The sequence below is a fragment of the Neofelis nebulosa genome, chromosome 2 (assembly GCF_028018385.1).
Source record: "Neofelis nebulosa isolate mNeoNeb1 chromosome 2, mNeoNeb1.pri, whole genome shotgun sequence".
In the NCBI taxonomy this organism is placed as follows: domain Eukaryota; kingdom Metazoa; phylum Chordata; class Mammalia; order Carnivora; family Felidae; genus Neofelis; species Neofelis nebulosa.
The window spans coordinates 17,034,276-17,056,728 of NC_080783.1; the positions used below are offsets into that span (position 1 = coordinate 17,034,276).

The following is a 22,453-nucleotide window of genomic DNA, read 5'->3' on the forward strand; positions in this document are numbered from 1 at the left end:
GTCCTGGGAAGAGAACTGGGAAATGACAAACAAGGAAGACCTTCTGTGGTTCTCTAAAGATGGAAAGACAAAAGTGGGGACTGGAAGGGTGGCCAACACACGGTCACGTTCTCCCTCAACGCATTTGCTAAATTCTGAAGTCGTGTGAGATGGGTCCCAGTCACCTGATCCGGAGGGCTCTGTGCCAAACACACAGGCAGCCAGAGGTTGGCTGAGCCTTAACTTTGCAAAAATGGCCTCAAATGGCTTCTTGACTGAAGAGAAATAATAAGCCTGCACCTTTGCTGACTAGTAGAAGGGAAGGGTGGCTGATTCCAAAGATGGTAATCTCATATGAAATAGCAAATACTTTCATAAGCAATTGTTCTGTTCGAGTTCTTACTTTGATCTATTTTGTCCATCTTTTTTGTAATTTCCTTGAAAATATGAATAGTTATTTAATGTCCTGTCTGCTACCTCGAACATCTGCACCACCCGAGCCTGTTTTATTGTCCTTGTTCCCCTTAGTTTCAGTCACATTATCCTATCTCTTGATTGGCCTGGACATTTTTTTTTTTATTGAATATTGAACACAGATCTCTGATCTCCTGAAATTTGCATTTCGCCATCTATTTTATTGAAGTGGCTAAATTTAAATCAATTTCAGGTCGAGGTCTGAGCACCCGGCATCCAGTTCATTTGTGACTCCGTTGCCTTTTGGTTTGGGGGTGCTGTTTATTGTTATTTATTGTGATTTCCTTTGAATGGCAAGTATTGTTTATGCCGAGTATGATAGAGTCTGCATGATGCTTTCCCTGCGGTGAGGAGTGACCCCATCCTGCAGCTAGGTAAGGGGAGTTTCCCTCAATCCGACCAGAAAATGTGGGACCCAACCGAGGTTTGGAGTCTAGTCAAGTCTTGGTCTACTTTTCACCTCCAATTCCTGGAGGAGAGCTTGCCAACAGTCCCGACTGAAAGACTGGAGTGCTTTCTAGAACCTCTTTTCCTTGGCAGTCCTAAATTCCAGTTTTTGTTTACCCAAATGCTGTGAGATTGCCAAAAACTCCCTTCTCCTCTTCAGCTGCTTTTTACTTAGCTTCTTAACCTCTGACACCGCTCAATAAGGAATTGGCAAATGCTGAATGGGGTGTACGAAGAACGTCAGGCTCATTTCTCTATGCTTCTTTATCTTCCGTGATCTTGTTTCCTCAAACCCTTGACACCTCATTGGCCTGAACTCCAGTTTTTGTCTTCCGGCCCTGTGATATTTTCAAAAGCCCCACTGCCCTCTCTGCCTCCTGGCAGCCATCTTCTGCCTGGCTTCAAAATCACTTCCATCGAAGATGAACAAATGCCCCAAAAGGAAAAAGAAGGATGTGTACATTCAGCTCGTCTTAATGGCTATCATTTCTTCCTGGGATCTTAGCCCCCAAATCCTAGGCACGTTTCCAATGTTTCCACACAGATTTGATTTACCTATCCTACCTGACTTTTCCAGTTATCCTTGGTGCTACATGGGTTTGTTATAAGCTTGCCAGTCATGGCCAGAAACACAAGTCCCTTCACACTTGTGTTTTATTAATCCTAAGTTAAATATCTTACCTGCGTTTTACAAATGAGGTAACATTTTATTTATGTGTTTCTTTCTTTATTTCAAAGTTTATGTATTTATTTATTGAGAGAGTGAGAGACAGCATGAGCAGGAGAGAGGCAGAGAAGGAGAGGGGAGAGAGAGGATCCTAAGCAGGCTCAGCACTGGCAGAGCAGAGCCTGACATGGGTCTTGAACTCACAAAGCGTGAGGTCTAGACCTGAGCCAAAACCAAGAGTCAGACCCTTAACCAACTCAGCCACGCAGGTGCCCTAAATGAGGTAGAAATTTTAATGAATACATGTGGTTTACCCCCAATTAGCAAATGGTAGATCTTGAATGCTGAGTTCTGATTCCAAGTTCAGGGCTCTATGCTCCATCATAGTGGCCCTTATTCTCTTAACTAGACTAACATCCGATCAGTTGATGAGTATATTGTCTAAGATGGTCATAACACCTAGTTTTTTGTATGCTAATGAAATACACACATATGTATGTTATTTTTCTTTTTTTCACCTGGACCATAATTCTTCCGGTCTGACACTCAGCTGAAGTAAGTGATCATATTACTAATTCATTCTCCATATATTTCATAGATTTAAACTTCATGTCAATTAAAACTTCTTCAAAACCAACGCAAACACATTCATAACAACCTGACTTTTAGAAGTATATGCATTTTGTAGATTCTAAGAAGTCTTAACATGTAATTTTAGGTTATTTTTCAGTAATATAATAAAAAATAATGACTGATCACCTGAATGAACTATCATTGCTTCCCCCATACTTATATACAACATGTTCTATAGAAGACATATATCATCCTCATTTTATAAAGGAGAGAGCCAAAGCTTAGACATCTGTTAAAAATTTGCTTAAGAGTAGGGGCGCCTGGTTGGCTCAGGCGGTTGAGTGTCCGACTCGGGCTCAGGTCATGATCTCGCAGTTTGTGAGTTTGAGCCCCGCATCGGGCTCTGTGCTGACGGCTCAGAGCCGGGAGCCTGCTTCAGATTCTGTGTGTCCCTCTCTCTCTGCCCCTCCCCTGCTCATACTCTGTCTCTCTCTGTCTCTCAAAAATGAATAAACATTAAAATTTTTTTTTTTTAATTTGCTTAAGAGCAGATATTTGTGAATATGATCAAGTTTAGGTCTGAACCACACAGCCTAATCTGGAGCCCACATCACTAAATACATGTAACTCTATCCCCACACCCAGGGTAGAATACTCTTACTTCTTTCTTTGAAATTTTAATGTCTATTGATTGCCTACTTTTATCGATGGTGAAAGAAAGTGTTTATACAGCTGAGCGAATTGAGTGTGTATGTATTATAGTTGCCTGGTAGATATACAAAAGTGACAGAAACTTCCAATTTAGTTGGTAAGTGAGAACGCCAGCCTAAGAAATGCCCGCTGCAAAGTGTCACTAAGAGCTGACTGACTCAGATAAGAGACTTACGAATTTGGACAGTGGGAGGGCTGTGAGCCTATTCTTGGCAATAACTGCCCGGAGGAGGACAGCTCTGGGAGCTCATCTTGAAGGTCAGGGTCTAGAGCAGGGAAGACAAGAGCAAAGCAACTCGGGCAAAGGAACTTCAGAGGCCCAAATGTCCATGGCGTCTAGTCATTAATGCATGGGCATCAAAAGTCTTTTTACTGGGGGTACCTGGGTGGCTCAGTCGGTTGAACATCTGACTCTTGACTTTGGCTCAGGTCATGATCTCAGAGGCCTGGGATCAAATCCCACATCGGGCTCCATGCTGAGTGTGGACCCTGCTTAAGATTCTCTCTCTCTGGGGCGCCTGGGTGGCTCAGTTGGTTAAGCGGCCGACTTTGGCTCAGGTCATGATCTCACGGTCTGTGAGTTCGAGCCCCGCGTCGGGCTCTGTGCTGACAGCTCAGAGCCTGGAGCCTGTTTCAATTCTGTGTCTCCCTCTCTCTGACCCTCCCCGGTTCATGCTCTGTCTCTCTCTGTGTCAAAAATAAATAAACGTTAAAAAAAAAAAAAAGATTCTCTCTCTCTCTCTCTCTCTCTCTCTCCCCCTCTGCCCCTTTCCCCCACTCGTGCTCTCTTTTTCTTGCTCTCTCTAAAATCCAGACGGAAGAGTCTTCTTGTTGTTCTCCTTTATGAACTTAATATCTTTGAAAAAATTTAACATTTTATTATATGTACCTTTTAAAGAGAAAAACTAGGCAGAGCTGTTCCTGCAGTATAATTGGAATAGGATAACCGATGCAATATTCTGCCCACCGACATTGTCCCCTTGCTGGTGTTTGTATCCATCGACTTGTTCGAGTTCTCAGTAGCTCTAACAAATGCAGTTATCTTTGAAATGGGTGTGGCTCAAGATATTGTCATATGTTAACGGTTTACTTATTTATTTATTTTATTTTTTCAGAACTTACTTAAATGACTTGCTCCGTTTTTTCCCCTTTTTTAAAAATGTTTATTCTTGAGAGAGAGCATGCACACCAGTGGCGGAGGGGCAGAGGGAGGGGGACAGAGGATCCAGAGCAGGCTCCATGCTGACAGCAGAGAGCCTGATGCGGGGTTCGAACTCATGGGCTGTGAGATCATGACCTGAGCCAACATAGGACGCATAACTGACTGAGCCACCCAGACGCCCCTATTAACAGTTTATTTTGAGCTAATTAATGTATTCTCTCCTTACTTTGTCTGAAAGTGGGAGTTGTGTAGTGGGTTAGTGATTGGTTCAGCACAATAGGACTTGGTCAGTGACTGCCAACTCCTACATTTTTTCCCCCGCTTCTAATTCAGGGCCAGCCAGGGAAAGCCAAATATACTTCCCAAACCAATCATTAAAAGCCCTGCTTTTAGAGAGCCTGCCTCCAGATTCTTCCTGCTAACAACCTTCAATAAGAGCATACTAGCATCTTCCTTTTTTTTTTACCCTAAAACTTACCATATTCCCCTTACCGCATCACTCCACAAGTAATGGTGGCTGACTCCTCAGCTGTAGCACAGTCTGAATAAATAGAATCTATCTGTTCTAATTTGGAGACGGGAGGTGGTCTCAGTTTGTTTCCATACATGCTACTGGAGGGCAAATAAAATTTTGTTTAATTAAAAAAAAATTTAATGTTTATTTATTTTGAGAGACATTCAGACAGACAGAGTGTGAGTGGGGGAGGGGCAGAGAGAGAGAGACAGAGAGAGAGAGAGACAGAGAATCTGAAGCAGGCTCCAGGCTCTGAGCCATCAGCACAGGGGCTTGAACTCATGAGTTGTGAGATCCTGACTTGAGCCCAAGTTGGACGCTCAACCTACTGAGCCACCCAGGAGCCCCATTTTTTTAATGTTTCATTTATTTTTGAGAGACAGAAAGAGAGAGAGAGAGAGAGATTGAGTGGGGGAAGTGCAGAGAGAGAGAGGGATCCCACAGAATCCGAAGCAGGCTCCAGGCTCTGAGCTGTCAGCACAGAGTCTGACATGGGGCCGGAACCCACAAACTGTAAGATCGTGACCTGAGCCAAAGTCAGCCGCTCAACAGACTGAGCAACCCAGGCGCCCTGCAAACAAAATGTTTATTGAGACTTTCAGGTCTCAAGTACTCGGTCCTCTGCGAGGGTGTTGAAAGACTAGAAATAGTCCCTGGCCTTGTGAATGGGACTGACAGTCTAGTAGGAGAGACAGAATAACACCTCCTCCCCACAAAAGTTAAAATAAAATAGATGCATAAAATGATAAAATGACATAAGATAGTCACAAACTGTGCTCATGAAACAAAGGGGCTGTTTTGAAGGAGAGGGGAGTAACTTCTCAAGTTGATATAGGCAGATCTCCCTAAAGATGCAGAATGAGGGAGACTGGCCTAGAATAGAATTTGCAAGGCAGAGGTAGGGATGAGCTAGGACGGACTGTGTGGAGTGCTCTGGGCATGAGGGAACATTCTGAAGCAAGTATTCTTCCATTTTACAGATGGGAAAAGTGAGGCTCAGAGTGAAAGAGTTGTCCAGAGTTTCACAGCCTGTGACTGGCAGTGAGAGAGAGTCTATCTTAGTTTCTCCTACATCCCTGCCCTCCAGGGCTTCTAGGACAGCTGGCCTAGGTGTAGGTTATTTGAATGAAGGAGTAAGGAGAGGGGGGAAAGTATAAATGGAAGGCAGAGTCTGAATGTGCAGGATAGAAAGGATTTTTGAGTTGGACACGTCGGGAAATAAGATAAACTTAAAAAAAAAGTGAGGGGCTCCTGGGTGGCTCAGTCGGTTAAGTGTTGGACTTTGGCTCAGGTCACGATCTCCCAATTTATGGGTTCGAGCCCCATGTGGGCTCTGTGCTGTCGCACAGACCCTGGAGCCTGTTTCGGATTCTGTGTCTCCCTCTCTCACTCTGCCCCTCTGCCACTCCTCTCTCTCTCTCTCTCTCTCTCTCTCTCTCTCTCTCTCTCTCTCTATGTCTCTCTCTCTCAAAAATAAATAATAAACATTTAAAAAAAAGTGTTGGCAGGATCCATTAAGGGAGCAAACAAAAACTTTTGAGAGGATTGGTAGATTCCGTGGCAGATGTAGCCTCCAGGGTCCCTCACTGCAGACAGTCCTTTCGCTCTATTTAGGGAGCTGGCTGTTTTTGGTTTTCCTTAGTTTGTTTCTGGAATTTGAGCCTGTACCATTTATTTAACTTTCCTCTTCTCCCCTCTCTACCGCCTAAACAAGAAGAAAAAGAAAAAGACACATGATACAAGTTCCCTCTCTCTTGTTTTACCTTGGTGTCATGTCTGGGACAAATCCACGCTCGGAGAATGGCTTGGTTGTCCATTAAGGGCCTGGTGCTGCCTGCTGGTCCCCCAGGTAGCCCTTTCCATCAGCCCGATGCTTCCACGTCACCTGTGACTCAGAAGCCCAGGTCCCCATGGGGTGCCTGGGTGGCGCAGTCGGTTAAGCGTCCGACTTCAGCCAGGTCACGATCTCGCGGTCCGTGAGTTCGAGCCCCGCGTCAGGCTCTGGGCTGATGGCTCGGAGCCTGGAGCCTGTTTCCGATTCTGTGTCTCCCTCTCTCTCTGCCCCTCCCCCGTTCATGCTCTGTCTCTCTCTGTCCCAAAAAAATAAATAAAAAACGTTGAAAAAAAAAAAAAAAAAAAAGGAACCCAGGTCCCCAAACACCTCCTTGGCTGAGAGTCCACACTAGGAATATAGCGCTCAGCCCACGCTGAAAGTGACCATGGTGCTCATCAAAACGTGCTGTGTCTGCCAGGATCTTCCGGTGCCCCTCTGATTGTTGTGTTGCTGTCATTTTATGATTTCTTAGGGATTCGGTGACTCACTGATCTCAAGGTTTTTGTGACCGTCGTGTCTCCTGAAAATTATAGATACTTAGTGGGACCTGTTTAAGCATCGCCGCGAAGCTTCAGGAGGAAGCATGCCGCCCTTTCTCTGTTTGGAAGGGCTGAGCATCAACCGTCACCAGAGCTCCCAGAAGTGGCCCCTGATGCAACCGAGGAGTTTGGGAGACAAGCTGGAGGGTCCCATCACTCCACACGTAAAGAATACACACAAGAGCAACGTTTCTCCAATGTGTTGTCACATGGGTGAGACTCTGGAGATGTGAGACTCAGGCTCTGGAGATGTGAGTGTGGGTGGAGAGAGAAGGTGGGACTTGAGGCTGAAAAGAACACAGCTTCCCTCTGGGTGGAACACCACAGCTTTCATGTGGTCATCCTACCTTGTGTTATGTGAAGGGAAGCAGAAATGAAATTATGGTGGGACTGATGATTATATTGCCTGTGTACAGTTCCGTTTATGAGCTGTTCATCTCTAGCCAAGTCCCATCGCATTATGTAATGATACTATTGCCTCCCTCCAGAAGGTAGAGTTTAAGAAAATAATCTCCAAGTACTTTGAAATATTAATTCTGCAAAGAATTCGCTCCGATGGGTGTGCAACAATGCAAATGCTTCTTGGCATTCCTCACTGGGAATCAGAAGAGGTGAGAAAAGCTTGGTCCATTTAGATTTCAGAGTTAATGCAACTCCTGGGAGTATTAAAACCCGAGGCATAGCTTCAGACCTGGAATTGCCGGCCTCCATAATTTCTTTGTCTTGGATGAAAGCCTGCAAAATCAGAGGATTCCTCCCATTTTATAAGCTGGGAAATCCAAGTCCTAAGGGTTAAACATTTTGACCAAGTTCAAAAAATTAAATGGCATCTTTTCATATATGCAACAAAATTGGACAAAATCTATAGCTTGATTATTGTGCCTTGTAAACTTTTTAGTTTTTCCTCTAAGAACTGTGGAACCAGTAGTTCTATTGGCTTCCTGCTTTAACTTGGAAATCACAATGACAGTCACATTTCCATGGAAAACAGGTTTCAGTGGCACATCCCTTACTCCAGACTTTAAATCTCAAGCGTTCTCTACATTTAACTATCGAGTCCTATTGTGTAAAGCTGGAGGAGACATATATTTTTACCTGCACAGACTCTCCTCTTTCTTTTGTGGTAACAAAAGGCCTCCCTTTTCCTTTTACAAGTCCCCCCCTCCATTTCCCAGTGGGACTCACGTTCTCACAGATGATTAATAACTGTTCCAGGCCCCATGACAGAGTTAGTGGGTCAAGGTAGGCATGTGATATGACCAAGATAAGGCCAATCAAAGTATTTTGGAAGAATCATTTTGGATGCTCAAATAAGGGAGATGTTCTCTCCTCTGACATGAGAACTCAGGGGTATTTGAGTCTATTTCTTTTTTTTTTTCACCACATGGAGGGATCCTACGTGACAATAAAACCAACTCACAGGAAGTGGGATAATGGAAAGAAAGAGACAGAGAGGATGGAGAGAAGGAGGAAGGTGATGAAGAGGAGAAGAGGGAGACGTCCTCATGACACTGTGTATTTTACAATCCAGCCAGTTGAAACCACTTTATATATCTATGTATCTATCAATCATATATTTATTTAATTTTTAGGATAATTTGAGTTGGGTTTGTTAATGTAAATAAATGTGTCCTGTGTCACATAACAGACAAATATATGGGTCAATTCTCAGAATATCATATCTTAAATAGCATGTGTTGAATGTATATGATTCATATAACATGATGTTATATATGTTCTGTAATAGTAAACACTATGACACCTATCATTTATATAGTAGACACTCAATAAAGATGTGTTGAATGAATGAATAGAGCCTAGAGGGTGCAGATGATTGTTATAAATTTCTTCAAAGTCCGGGAACGGAGCTAAGAAAGGTCCACCTGTGAAATAGAAACTACTAAAAACCAGCTCACAATGTGTACAATACAATGCAATGTCGAATCGCTAATATCACACACCCGAAACTAATATTACACTGTATGTTAACTAATGAATTTGAATAAAAACTCAAGAAAAATAAATCACATAGGTAAGAAATAAAAAAATACAAGGCTCACCAAGATATGTTTTGAAAGTATAGTTGATCCATTTTTAATTTTTTGAGGAACCTCCACACTGTTTTCCAGAGCGGCTACACCAGTTTGCATTCCCACCAACAGTGCAAGAGGGTTCCCGTTTCTCCACATCCTCGCCAGCATCTATAGTCTCCTGATTTGTTCATTTTAGCCACTCTGACCGGCATGCGGTGATATCTCAGTGTGGTTTTGATTTGTATTTCCCTGATGAGGAGCGACGTTGAACATCTTTTCATGTGCCTGTTGGCCATCCGGATGTCTTCTTTAGAGAAGTGTCTATTCATGCCTTCTGCCCATTTCTTCACTGGATTATATGTTTTTCGGGTGTGGAGTTTGGTGAGTTCTTTATAGATTTTGGATACTAGCCCTTTGTCTGATATGTCATTTGCAAATATCTTTTCCCATTCCACCGGTTGCCTTTTAGTTTTGTTGATTGTTTCCTTTGCAGTGCAGAAGGTTTTTATCTTCATGAGGTCCCAATGGTTCATTTTTGCTTTCAATTTCCTTGCCTCTGGAGATGTGTTAAGTAAGAAATTGCTGCGGCTGACGTCAGAGAGGTTTTTTCCTGCTTTCTCCTCTAGGATTTTGATGGTTTCCTGTCTCACATTCAGATCCTTTATCCATTTTGAGTTTATTTTTGTGAATGGTGTAAGAAAGCAGCCTAGTTTCATTCTTGTGCATGGTGCCGTCCAGTTCTCCCAGCACCATTTGTTAAAGACACTGTCTTTTTTCCATTGGATACCCTATGACCCAGCAATAGCACTGCTAGGAATTGACCCAAGGGATCCAGGAGTGCTGATGCACAGGGGCACTTGTACCCCAATGTTCATAGCAGCACTGTCAACAATAGCCAAATTATGGAAAGAGCCTAAATGTCCATCAACTGACGAATGGATAAAGAAATTGTGGTTTATATACACAATGGAATACTACTTGGCAGTGAGAAAGAATGAAATATGGCCTTTTGTAGCAACATGGATGGAACTGGAGAGTGTTATGCTAAGTGAAATAAGTCATACAGAGAAAGACAACTACCATATGTTTTCACTCTTATGTGGATCCTGAGAAACTTAACAGAAGACCATGGGGGAGGGGAAGGGAAAAAAAAAGTTAGAGAAGGAGGGACCCAAACCAGAAGAGACTCTTGAAAACTGAGAATAAACTGAGGGTTGATGGGGGGTGGGAGGGAGGGGAAGGTGGGTGATGGGCATCGAGGAAGGCACCCGTTGGGCTGAGCACTGGGTGTTGTATGGAAACCAATATGACAATAAACTTCATATTAAAAATATAATTTTCAAACCCAATAACAGCAATGATTTTACAAATTAAAAAAAAAAACAAACAACCAAGTATAGTTGATTCGACGAGGTCATCTACTGAATCCAATTAAACAGATAGGATATTTTGCAAAAACTCTTCGCAGCTCTACTGGACTATAACATGATGAAGAAAGCTCCTGTCTTACAACAAAAGAGCAATGAGCTAAATGAAGTTGAGTCAGCAGTAGGAAGTGCTAATGTGTTTCCATTCTACTTGGCTAAGGTTGGAATGACCAATCCAGCCAGTGTTCTCAGGAATACAGGTGTGTGTCCAAATCCTTTAACTCTAATTCTGTACTTTCAAGCAATCTTTGGCAGATACATGAGTTTAATTAGGGCCAGCTTCATGGGCATGCGACCCGTGCAGTTTTACAAGGTCTTTGCTCTTAGAAGAGCCTGATGCTTCGTTTAATGCCCTGCCATTGCTGTCTTGAAATTCTTAATCATTCTGAGTAAAGCGGTCCTATATTTTCATTTTGTAATGGGCCTTCCCCGTTATGTAGCCAGTCCTGAGTCTAATTTGTGGTTATGTTTCTCATTCAAAATTAATAAAATGGGATTTTGCATTATCAATCAATCTTCAGTGGATCTGCTTGATTAAAGGCCGTTTTCCACCAAACATGAAAAGTCACAATAAGGTTTTTAGAGTCAAATTTCTGAATCTTCCGAACTCAGAATCAGAACCCAGAATGAATGTGGCAATATTATGGACAGTTACTACTTAAAAAAGCCCTAAGAAGGTAAATCTTTAGTATCTATTTAGCCTCAAAGTATAAATACATGTGTACCAGTTCATGATGAGTAGAGAGATAAAAATGATCCCTTCAAAAAGGCACAGCTAGAGCAAATAGATATGTTGTCTTCCATAGCTTTACATCAGTTAGTTATTGGGAGATTTGCAAATAGAGTCTATTTCTCACACTGTTAGATTATATTGAGATTACTTCCAATCACACACACACACAAACTTTCCTAGGGAGATACTTCAGGAAATGTAACGTTTATACAGAATATTGTTGTGATTTTCTTCTACAAAATGAACTCACTGATTGAGAATCTGTATCAGAAAAATACTTTGACTCAACACCGATTAGGTTTTTACTGGCTAGCTTCTCCATAGTTTTATTCCGTACCAAAAGAAAATCAGCACATTATTAGTTCAAGATGAGAACCTGACAACCAACTATAATCTCAACTATTGAAATGCATTTTTAAAGATGTTTATGCATTATTCAGTAACCTACCTTGAATCAAACATGTAAAAGCCCAAGAAACAAAAAATATATAATATATAACCAATATTATCACCAGATGGTAGACTTTATTTGTTATCCTAATTCCATTTTACATTTAGAAAATAAATATCAGCATGAATATTTAATACATTCGCTATAACAGAGGCAAAAGGCCAATATTATTATTGTAGGAATGTGAGGCTCAGAACCATTTAACTTTAATGGCACTGTTGTTTTTATATTGCTGCACCATCTATTTTCATTGGAATAAGCTAAAACGTTAGTAGATTGTTGCCAAAAGAGTCTAAGAAGCAGCTCTGTATCTTTTCTAAAAAAGCGTGCTTAAAGTCAATATATTTGTTTAAAAACTAGATCTCCACTTTTTATGCCTTGTTTGATGATCATGCCTTCTGCTCCTTCTTTACAAGAGATTAATGAGTTCACGTATGAAAATACTTTACCTTGAGAGTTTTAAAGTAGAATACAAGCTTAAAATGAATATGCAACACAAGATTTACCTCGGATCACCTTCTAAGAGTTCATTTATTTGGCTTTATAATGTCTAAATTATTGGTGAAAATTCATTGAGTCTCAAAGTGTGAAAAGGAAGGGGGTATCAATGTATTTCACAGAGCTCTGGAAATGCGTGTTTTTGTAAAAAGATGCAGGGATGCTTCAAGTGTGTTTGTTTGCCGGTGTTCTTATTTGCATTTGAAAGGAGAATTTATGCTGTGAGATGCCCGGCTCTTTTCGGGTGCCCCTAGGAAAAGATGGTTTCTGTGGAGGGTGAAGCAGTTTTAGCCATAGATTTCTAGCTCACTGGCTCCATGGCGAAGACTTTTGTTACCACGGGGTTACATTTGGGGAATCAAAAGAAACCTCAGAAATGGTATAGATTTCCCAGTTTGTTTTACCGGTTTTAATTGTAGGGTTTCAAGGGACATCAATTTCACTTGCTTGTTTTATGTGCTTCTGTTTAACCAAACATAATCATCCATTAATTCATGCAATATACAATCATTGAGTTCTTGTCCCAGAGGATGCCAGGGCTAATGGGAAGACATAACGGCACTGCTGACCAGGGTGGGAAAATCCAAAAACCATTCTGGAGAAATACGGCTTCAACAAGCTGTTGGAAACTCATGCCCACCAGAAGCACGAGTATGACATTATGTTCTACAGCACATCCGAGGACAAAATAGAATAAGTTAGTGTTCTCATTTGTCATGTGAGAACTTAAATACTTATCTCCGAGAGTTATTATAAAGATAATAAAGTCATCTATAAAAAAACAAAGCAGGCACATCAATCTAATAAATAAAGCATAGAATTACTTGTGATTACATGCATAGAATACATATGCATATACAACAATATATATACCATATGTACTATATATAATATCATATATAGTATATAACGTATACACATTTATACACACCAATCAACAGAAAGTAAAATATTGGGCAATTTCTGAATAGCAGCATACTACAAGCTACATGTGCTTTGGAGACCTCATAATTGAAGCTCATAAAAATTTCATTCCTGCTGGGCCAATACATGCTCTTGAGAACACAATGAATTTCATGAGAGCAGAGCAACGAGTAGGTTTTCAAAACTGAGGGAACCAAGCGTTGTTTGGATTTAACCTTTGGTCCATTCTCACTCGGCCTCGTAAATAGAAGAAAGCATTTTTTGTGTGTTTGTTTCACTTGCTAATGTCCCGAGCATGGTAAATCCTCTGTAGCACACTCAGAAAGACACTTAAATTCATCACATAATAGGGATACTAACAGAAACTTTATGCAGAAACACAGGCACCCTGAGCCAGGCCATAATATTAGCAACTGTAAATCATTCAAAGAATAGAGGAGCTGGAACGTATTTTTCCCCAGCTTGATTGGGGTTTAATTGACAAATAAAATTGTAAGCTATTTAAAGTGTGCAGTGTGACGATTTGAGATATATATATATATATATATATATATATATGTATATATATATATATATATTTACATATGCACACATTTTTTTTTAATTTTTTTAATGTTTTTTATTTATTTTTGAGACAGAGAGAGACAGAGCATGAGCAGGGGAGGGGCAGAGAGAGGGGGAGACACAGAATCTGAAGGGGGCTCCAGGCTCTGAGCTGTCAGCACAGAGCCCCACGCGGGCTCGAACTCACGGACTGTGAGATCATGACCTGAGCTGAAGTCGGACGCTTAAACAACTGAGCCACCCAGGCACCCCTACATACACACACATTGTAAAAGGATTCCCACCATCAAGTTAGTTAATATATCTATCACCTCACATATATACTCTTTTTTTTTTTTGGTAAGAACATTTAAGTTCTAGTTTAGGCAAATTTCAATTATATAATACCATGCTATCAATATAGTCACATTGTTATGCATTAGATCCTCAGACTTTATTCATCTTATTACTAAAAGGTTGTACCTTTTTAACATGCCCTCTCTGTTCCCTCGAACCCTCCCCCCCCATCCTGACAACTAACTTTGTGTGTGTGTGTGTGTGTGTGTGTGTGTTCCACAAATAAGTGATACCATGCCATATTAGTCTTTCACTGTCTGGCTTATTTCGTTTAGAGTTAATACCCTCCACGTTCATCCACATTGTTGCAAATCACAGAATTTCCTTCTCTTTTCAGGCTGATGATACTCCGTTATACACATACGCACACGTCACGTTTTCCCCACCCACACAACCATCCACAGACAACCAGGTTGTTTCCATTTCTTGGCTGCTGTGAATGACCGTGCTATGCCAATGGAACCACAGGCATCTCTTCGAGATAATGTCGTCCCCTTTGCATATATACCCAGAGACGGTAGTGCTGGGTCTTACTGTAGTTTTCTACTTTTCAATTCTTGAGAAAGCTCTGTAGTATTTTCCATAGTGGCTGCACGAGTGTAGCTACCCACCAACGGCGTACAAGGGTTCCATTCCTCTACATCCTCTTTTGTCTTCCTGATAGGAGCAATCCTAACAGGTGTGAAGTAATAGCTCATCGCGGTTTTGATTTGCATTTCCCTGATGATTTGCGATGTTGAGCACCTTTTTACATACGTGTTGTCCACGCGTGTATCTCCTTTGGAAAAATGTCTATTCATCTCCTTTGTCCATTTTTTAATTGAGTGGGTTGGATTTTCTTGCTATCGAAATGTATGTGTGTGTGTGTGTGTGTGTGTGTGTTTTTCTAATTTTTTAAATATTTATTTATTTTTGAGGCGGAGACAGAGCGCGAGTGGGGGAGGGGCAGAGAGAGAGAGAGAGGGAGACAGAATCGGAAGCAGGCTCCAGGCTCCGAGCTGTCAGCCCAGAGCCCGACCGGGGCTCCAACCCAGGAGCCTTGAGATCATGACCTGAGCTGACGTCGGACGATTAACCAACTGAGCCACCCAGGCTCCCTGAATTATATGAGCTTTCTAAAATATATTTCAGATATTAACCTCTTATCAGATATGTGATTTGCAAATATTTTCTCCCATTCCATAGGTTGCCTTTTTTGTTGTTGTTGTCTTGTTTGCTGTGCAGAAGTTCCTCAGTTTGATGTAGTCCCAATTGTTTATTTTTGCTTTTGTTACTTGTGCTTTTGTTGTCATACCCAAAAAGTCATTGTGAAAACCAATGTCAAGAAGCTTATTCCTTATGTTTTCCTCTAAGAGTTTTATGATTTCAGGTCTTCTGTTCAAATCTTTAGTCTGCTTTGAGTTTATTTTTGTCTATGGAGTAAGATAGGGGTCCAGTTTCATTCTTTTGCATGTGGTTGTCCAGTTTTCTCAACACTGTTTATGAAATTGAAGAGATTGCCCTTTCCCCATTATACATTCTTGACTCCTTTGTCACAAATGAATTGACCATATATGTATGGATTTATTTCAGGGTTCTCCATTCTGTTCCACTGTTCCTATGTCTGTTTTTATGTCAGTACCTGTTTTTGATTACTGTTTTCATTACGATAGCTTTCTAATATAGTTTGAAATCAGAAAGTGTGATGTCTCCAATTTTATTCATTTTTCTCAGGATTGCGTTGAATATTTGGGATCTTTTGTGCTTCCATACAAATTCTATTTATGTGAAAAAGGCCATTGGAATTTTAACAGAAATTGCATTGAATCTGCAGATTGTTTTTAGTAGTATGAATATTAATTCTTCCAATTATTGGAATTCTTCCAATATTCCCTGAACACAGAATATCTTACTGTTTATTTTTCTCCTCTCCAGTTTCTTCCATCAATGCATTACAACTTTTAGTGTAGAGATCTTTTGCTTCCTTGGTTAAACTTATTCTAAGTATTTTATTTTTTTTGGTGCTATAATAAATGGGAACTCTTTCTTAATTTCCTTTTCTTAATTCTCTTTCTTTCTGAATTTCTCTTTGATATTCATTGTTGGTACATAGAAACACAACTGACTTTAGTACACTATATCCTGCAACTTTACTGAAACCGTTTATTAGTTCTAGCAGCTTTTTGGTGGAGCCTATAGGATATTCTATATAATAACATCATATTTCTATATACAACATCATATCTTCTAAAAATGAGACAGTGTTACTTCTTCCTTTTGAATGTGGATGTCTTTTATTTCTTTTTTCTTGCTCTAGCTGGGACTTCCAGTACTATGCCGGATAAAAGTGGTGAGCGAGCTTCCTTATCCTGTTCTTGAACTTAGAGGAAAAGCTTTCAGCATTTAACCACTGAGTATGATGTTAGCCACGGGCTTTTTATATATGGCCTTTGTTATGTTTTGGTATGTTTTCTCTATACCCAGTGTGTTGAGAGCTTTTATTGTGAAAGGATGCTAAATTTTGTCAAATGCTTTATCTGCATCTATTAAAATAATCACATGATTTTTAACTTTCATTTTGTTAATGTGCTGTATCACATGGATTTGCAGATATTGGGATGTACTTACATCCCTGGAAAAAGTTCCATTTGATCATGGTGTCTATCTTTTGAATGTATTGTTGAATTCGGTTTGCTAGTATTTTGTTGAGGACTTTTGCATGTGTGTTCATCAAATAAGCTTGCAAGTGTTCCTGCCTCTTCTATTCTGGGGAAGGATTTTGAGAAGGATTGTTATTAAATCTTTAAATTTCTGTGAGAATTCACTGGTGAAGCTATTTGGTCCTGGACTTTTCTTTGTTGGGAAGTTTTTGATTAATGATTCAATCTTCTTACTAATAATTCCACTCTTTCATTAGGTTTTTTTTTATTATTATTTCTTCACAATTCAGTCTTGATAGGTTGTATGTTTCTAGGAAGTCATTTCTAGGTTGTCAAATTTGTTAGTGAAAAATTGGTCATAGTTACTAGTCTATCATGATCCTCTGTATTTCTGTGGTATCAGTTGTTAATGTCTCTTCTTTCATTTCTAATTTGATTTGTATCCTTTATTTTTCTTAGCAAATCTAGTTAAAGGTTTATCAATTATGTGTATCTTTTTAAAAAATAAGTCTTCTGGAATGCTTCGGTGGCTCAGTCAGTTAAGCGATGACTTCTTCTCAGGTCATGATCTCATGGCTCATGAGCTAAAGCCCCACATCGGCCTCTGTGCTGACAGCTCAGAGCCTGGAAACTGCTTCAGATTCTGTGTCTCCCTCTCTCTCTCTGCACCCCCCCCCACTCTCTCTCTTAAAAATAAAATAAACATTAAAAAATTTAAAAAAGTCTTCCATTTTACTGATCTTTTTTTATTGTATTTTTAGTCTACATTTCATTTATTTCTACTCAGACATTTATTTATTGTTTCCTTCCTTCTGTTTCCTTCTTTGATCTTAGTGTGTTCTTTCCCTAGTACTTTGAGATGTAAAGGTATGTTTCTTATTTGAGTTTTTTTTTCTTAATGTAGGCATTTATTGCTATACACTTCCTTTTAGAATGATTTTTGCAGCATCCCATAAGCTTTGGTATGCTGTGTTTTCATTTTCATTTATCTCAAGATATTTTTTTTATTTCTTTTTTATTTCTCTTTTCTTCTTTGACCTATTGGTTGTGCAGAAACACGTTGTTTAATTTCTAGGTATTTGTGACTTTCCCAGTTTTCTACTTGTAATTGATTTCTGTTTTTATACAGCTATGATTGGAAAAGACTCTTCATTTGATTTCCATCTTATTATATTTATTAAGTCATGTGTTTTGGCCTAACATATAGTTTATCCTAACAATATTCCATGTACACTTGACAAGAGTGTATATTTTGTTGCTGTTGGTCAGAATTTTCTCTTTGTCTTTTAAGTCCATCTGGTATAATGTGTAGTTTAAGTCCTATGTTTCATTATTGATTTCCTGTCTGGATGATCTATCTGTTGTTGAAAGTGGATTATTGAAGATCCCTACCATTATTGTATTGCTGTCTATTTCTTGCTTTAGATTTGTTAATATTTGCTTTATGTACTTAGGTACTCCTATGTTGAAAGCATAAATAGTTACAATTGTTATATCCTGTTGATGTTTGATCCTTCTATTGTTATATAATGACCCTCTTTGTCTCTTGTCACAGTCCTTGGCTAAAATCTTGTTTGTTTGTTTGCTTTTTTGTTTTTTTTTTGTTTTTATGCCTATAGATACCTCTGCTTTCATATGTTTTCCATTTTCATGGAATATCTTTTTCCATCCCTTCTCTTTCAGTCTTTCTATGCCCTTAAAGCTGAGGTGAGTTTCTTATAAGCAACATGTAGTTGGGCCGTGGTTTTTGATCCATTTAGCCACTCTATGTACTTGGGAGAATTTAGTCCATTTACATTTAAGGTAATTATTGACAGGCAACTTACTGTTGCTATTTTGTTAATTGTTCTCTCGTTGTTTTGCAATTCTTTTATTCTTTTATTATTCTCTTCCTCTTTTCCTTTGTGATGTGATGATTTTCTATACTTGTATTCTTTGATTTTATTATCTCACTTTATTTTATCTTTTGTGTATCTACTATAGACTTTTACCCTGATGTTACAATGACGCTTACATAAAGTATTTATATTTAATATTTATAACAGTCTATTGTAAGCTAATAAAAACTTCAAATGCATAGCAAAGCTACCCCACCCCCATATTCTATGCTTTTGATGTCACAACTTACATCTTTTACATGTATGTCTGCTAATTACTGTCATTACGGTCACTTTAAATACTTTTGTCTTTTCGGGTGCCCTGAGTGGCTCAGTTGGTTAAGCATTCGACTTAAGCTCAGGTCATAATCTCATGGTTCATGAGTTCCTGCCCCACATTGGGCTCTGTGCTGACAGCTCAGAGTCTGGAGCCTGATTCAGATTCTGTCTCTTCCTCTCTTTCTGCCCCTCCCTTGCTCTCTCTCTCTCTCTCTCAAAAATAAACATTAAAAAAAATTAAAAACACACAAACAAAATGAAACAAAAAAAAACTTTCTGTCTTTTAACTTACACACTAGGGTTATAAGTGATTCACTGCCAATTAGAACAGTATTCTGAATTTAAATATATATTTATGTTTACCTGTTGGTTTTAAACTTTAATGTGTTTTCATATTACTAATCAGTGTCTTTTTTCTTTCAGCTGGAAGGCATTTTTTAAAACATTTTTGTAAGGCCAGTCTAGTGGTGATGAGCAACTTCAGCTTTTGTCTGTCTAGAAAACTCTTCATCTCCTTCAATTCTTAAGAACACTTTTGCCATATGGAGTATGCTTGCTTGGTAGTTCTTTCTTTCAATACTTTGAATATGTCATGCTAAATATTTTCTGCTGAAAATATGCTGGTAGTCTTATGGGCATTCCTTTGCATACAACAAGTTGTTTTTCTCTTACTACTTTTAAGATTCTCTTCTTGTCTTTAACTTTTGATAATTTAATTGTAGTGTTTCTCAGGGCTTTTGGATCTGGATTCCTGTTCCTTTCCCCAAGGTAGAGAAGTTTTCAGTCATTATTTCTTTGGATAAGCTTTCTTTTTCTTTTCCTTTCTCTTTTCCCCTTCTGGGACCTGTATAATATATCTATATCTATATTTATATCTATATCTATATCTACATGTATCTATATATACATATCTATTATATATATTCATATTTCATAGGTCCACTTGATGGTATCCCATATATATATATATATATATATATATACACACACACACATATCCCATACATATATACATATAATATTCATAATCATATTCACATTTTATATTCATATTCATATTTCATAAGTCATTTTGTATACATATCACATATACATATGCATACACACACATCCCATATACGTTTACATACAATATTCATATTCATATATCATAGGTCCATTTGATGGTATCCCATAGGTCCTCTAAGCTATCTTCGCTGTATTTCATTTTTTCCCATTTTTATTCCTCTGATTGAATGAATTCCATTGCCCTCTCTGAGTCCACTGATCCCTACTTCCATTAATTTAGTCTGCCTTTGAGCCCTGCTATTGAATTTTTCATTTCAGTTATTGTATTCTTCAACTTCATGATTTCTGTTTGATACTTTTTAATATTTTCAATTTGTTGAAATTCTCACTTCTCTTATCCATTGCTCTCCTGACCTACATGAACAGTTTTATGACCGCTATTTTGGACTCTCTATCGGATGAAATATTTATCTCTGTTTGATTAAGATTAATTTCTGAGTATTTATCTTGTTCTTTTGTTTCAAACATATTCCTCTGTTTCTTCATTTTCCTTGACTCTCTGTATTGGTCTCTGTACATTAGAAAAACAGATAACTCTTTCATTCTTGACCGAGTGGACTTCTGTAGAAAAGTAAGCCTATTGATCAGTAAAGCCTGAGATGCTAACTGTCTCTCAAACTTTTGTATTGTCCAAGCCTCCTTCTGTGTCCTCAGTGGCTCCCAGAACTTGAGATTGTGCCGAGATCCATCAGTGTCCCAAAGAGGAAGATTGCAATTAGTATCTAGCAAGCTGATTAAAAACTAGAATCCCAGGCAGCTGCTGGGAAAGTATGTGATTAAGGCCCTTCCAGGGAGAAAGTGAGAGAGAGACATTTTTGCTTGCTTCCTCTGTGTTGGGTCCAGGTGTCTGGTCACGGTGGTGGAGGGAGGGGTAATTTTGTGCCATTAAAAGCTGTTTCTTTGTTTGCTACAAGTTCTGTGGTACTTGTGAATGCAAGCCTGTTGGCTGTTAGAGTTAGATGATGTGAGGACCCATTCCTAGGATGAAAACTAAGATACTTATTTGTATTTAAATGATCAGAATGATACTATTTTCCCAGGGATGGAAAATAAATATTGCAACCTTAGATAGCATGACAAAAATAGATTATTTTCTGTTGAACATAATCTAAAGCTAATGGATTCTTTATATTTCGGAATTATAAGGATTATAAAAAATAAAACACAGCTGATTTTAGTAGTTCATCATTATCATCTAAAGTTTATCATTATATTTGGGGAGGCTGAAATGCTCTTAATCATATAAAAAATTGATCAATAACTTCTTTATACTAAATGAACACGTGACACATCAGGGTAGAATTTGAATGAGAAATTAATTATGCTATAAATGATTGCTTTTATAAGAGAATCTTACGGGACTCTTCAAAAGAGAAAACTAACTCATTCTTCCTAAAGAAACACTCAAGGGGCAAACATATATGTTATCTCCTAGGTGATACTGACTCATTGGATAATTGGGTCTCATGTCATAATAAGAGAGAGTAATTCCCCCAGGGCAATGATGCACTTAAACAAAATAGGTCAGAGGTATGAATAACAGAAGAGGCAGTTAGAAAAATTCAGAGTCAGCTCAGAGATTGTTTGAAAACAATTCCTGTCTCCGGAGACAGTTTTGTTTTCATTAGCGGCCAAATATTCCCAAACAAACGAAGGGAGAACGAAGTCAGATAAATGTATGAAGACTTACACGAGGGTACCGGAACTTTGTCCACATGCTACTGAGCGCATCAGCAGAACAGCATAATGCAGTCCGAATGTGTGGGCTAATGGCTAATTTGTATTGTCTTCTAGGTTTAAGAACAGCTAATTTTTCTTCCGTAAACCAAGTTTGCACTCGGCAGCACTCTAGGGCAATCGTATTTGTATTTTGCTAATCACAGTTTCGACATAATGCTATTTGCTCCTTGATGATCCACTCAGGCCACTCTCAGTCTTATCCCCAAACATGTCCTCAATGCTGACACGTATGCACAACTATTGAAGACTGCTAAGAAGTAGTTCTGTGCTGTAGACATTGCCACGGGGAACCAAACATAGAGATGTCATTTCATTTACATCTTCCTGCTCTTTCCTCTCTTGCGTCTACTTTATTGGATATTGATTCCATTCGGAAAGGCTTCTATCTCCTGTCTCTTGTTTGGAGGTATTAGGAGCTGATAGAGGGTCATATACAGGCTCCGAATTTATACGGATGTTCTAAAACGTCAAGCTTTTTAAAACAAAGATCGTTCATGCTCTTCCTGCCAGTTTGCTTAACTCATTTTGCCCTCTCCCTTGTTCTCTGGCCCTGAGAGTCAAACTGATGCTCCCCTTCTATTCCCTCGTGGGAAGAGTTTGATGTAAATGAGAAAGTTGGTAGAGAAATACAGACTCAGGTAATAGGGGCCTAATTATCGGCCTTTGCCACATTTTAGGAAAGACAAAAGGTCAAAGCTATAGAGGCATCATTCTGAACGCGGAGGTATTGATAAGCATGTTCTAGCTTGCAGGTTAAGTCTTTCGTTGTTTATCATTTCTCTTCCCTTCCCTCTCTCCCAGTTTACAAAATAGAATCATTGTAAAAGTACCTTTGGAACTGTTTATATGACTACCTGCAACATTAAACAAAATTCTGACCCCCCAATGTGAGACCAGATTTACTGGTTTGGCTTAAATAAAAATGCAATAAAATTGTATCATCTATGGCTAACTAATAGGGACCTCTTAATCTGTGCTCTGGTG

General features: G+C 39.1%; 1 long non-coding RNA gene across 1 annotated transcript in view; it reads left to right on the forward strand.

Annotated features, from left to right (window-relative positions):
• The first annotated feature begins 1,972 nt into the window (after positions 1-1,972).
• Positions 1,973-22,453, forward strand: part of LOC131492780 (uncharacterized) — a 30,683-nt gene continuing 10,202 nt past the window's right edge. The window contains exon 1 of the long non-coding RNA XR_009252289.1: positions 1,973-2,122. This is a non-coding gene — a long non-coding RNA (uncharacterized LOC131492780). The remainder of the gene's footprint in view (positions 2,123-22,453) is intronic.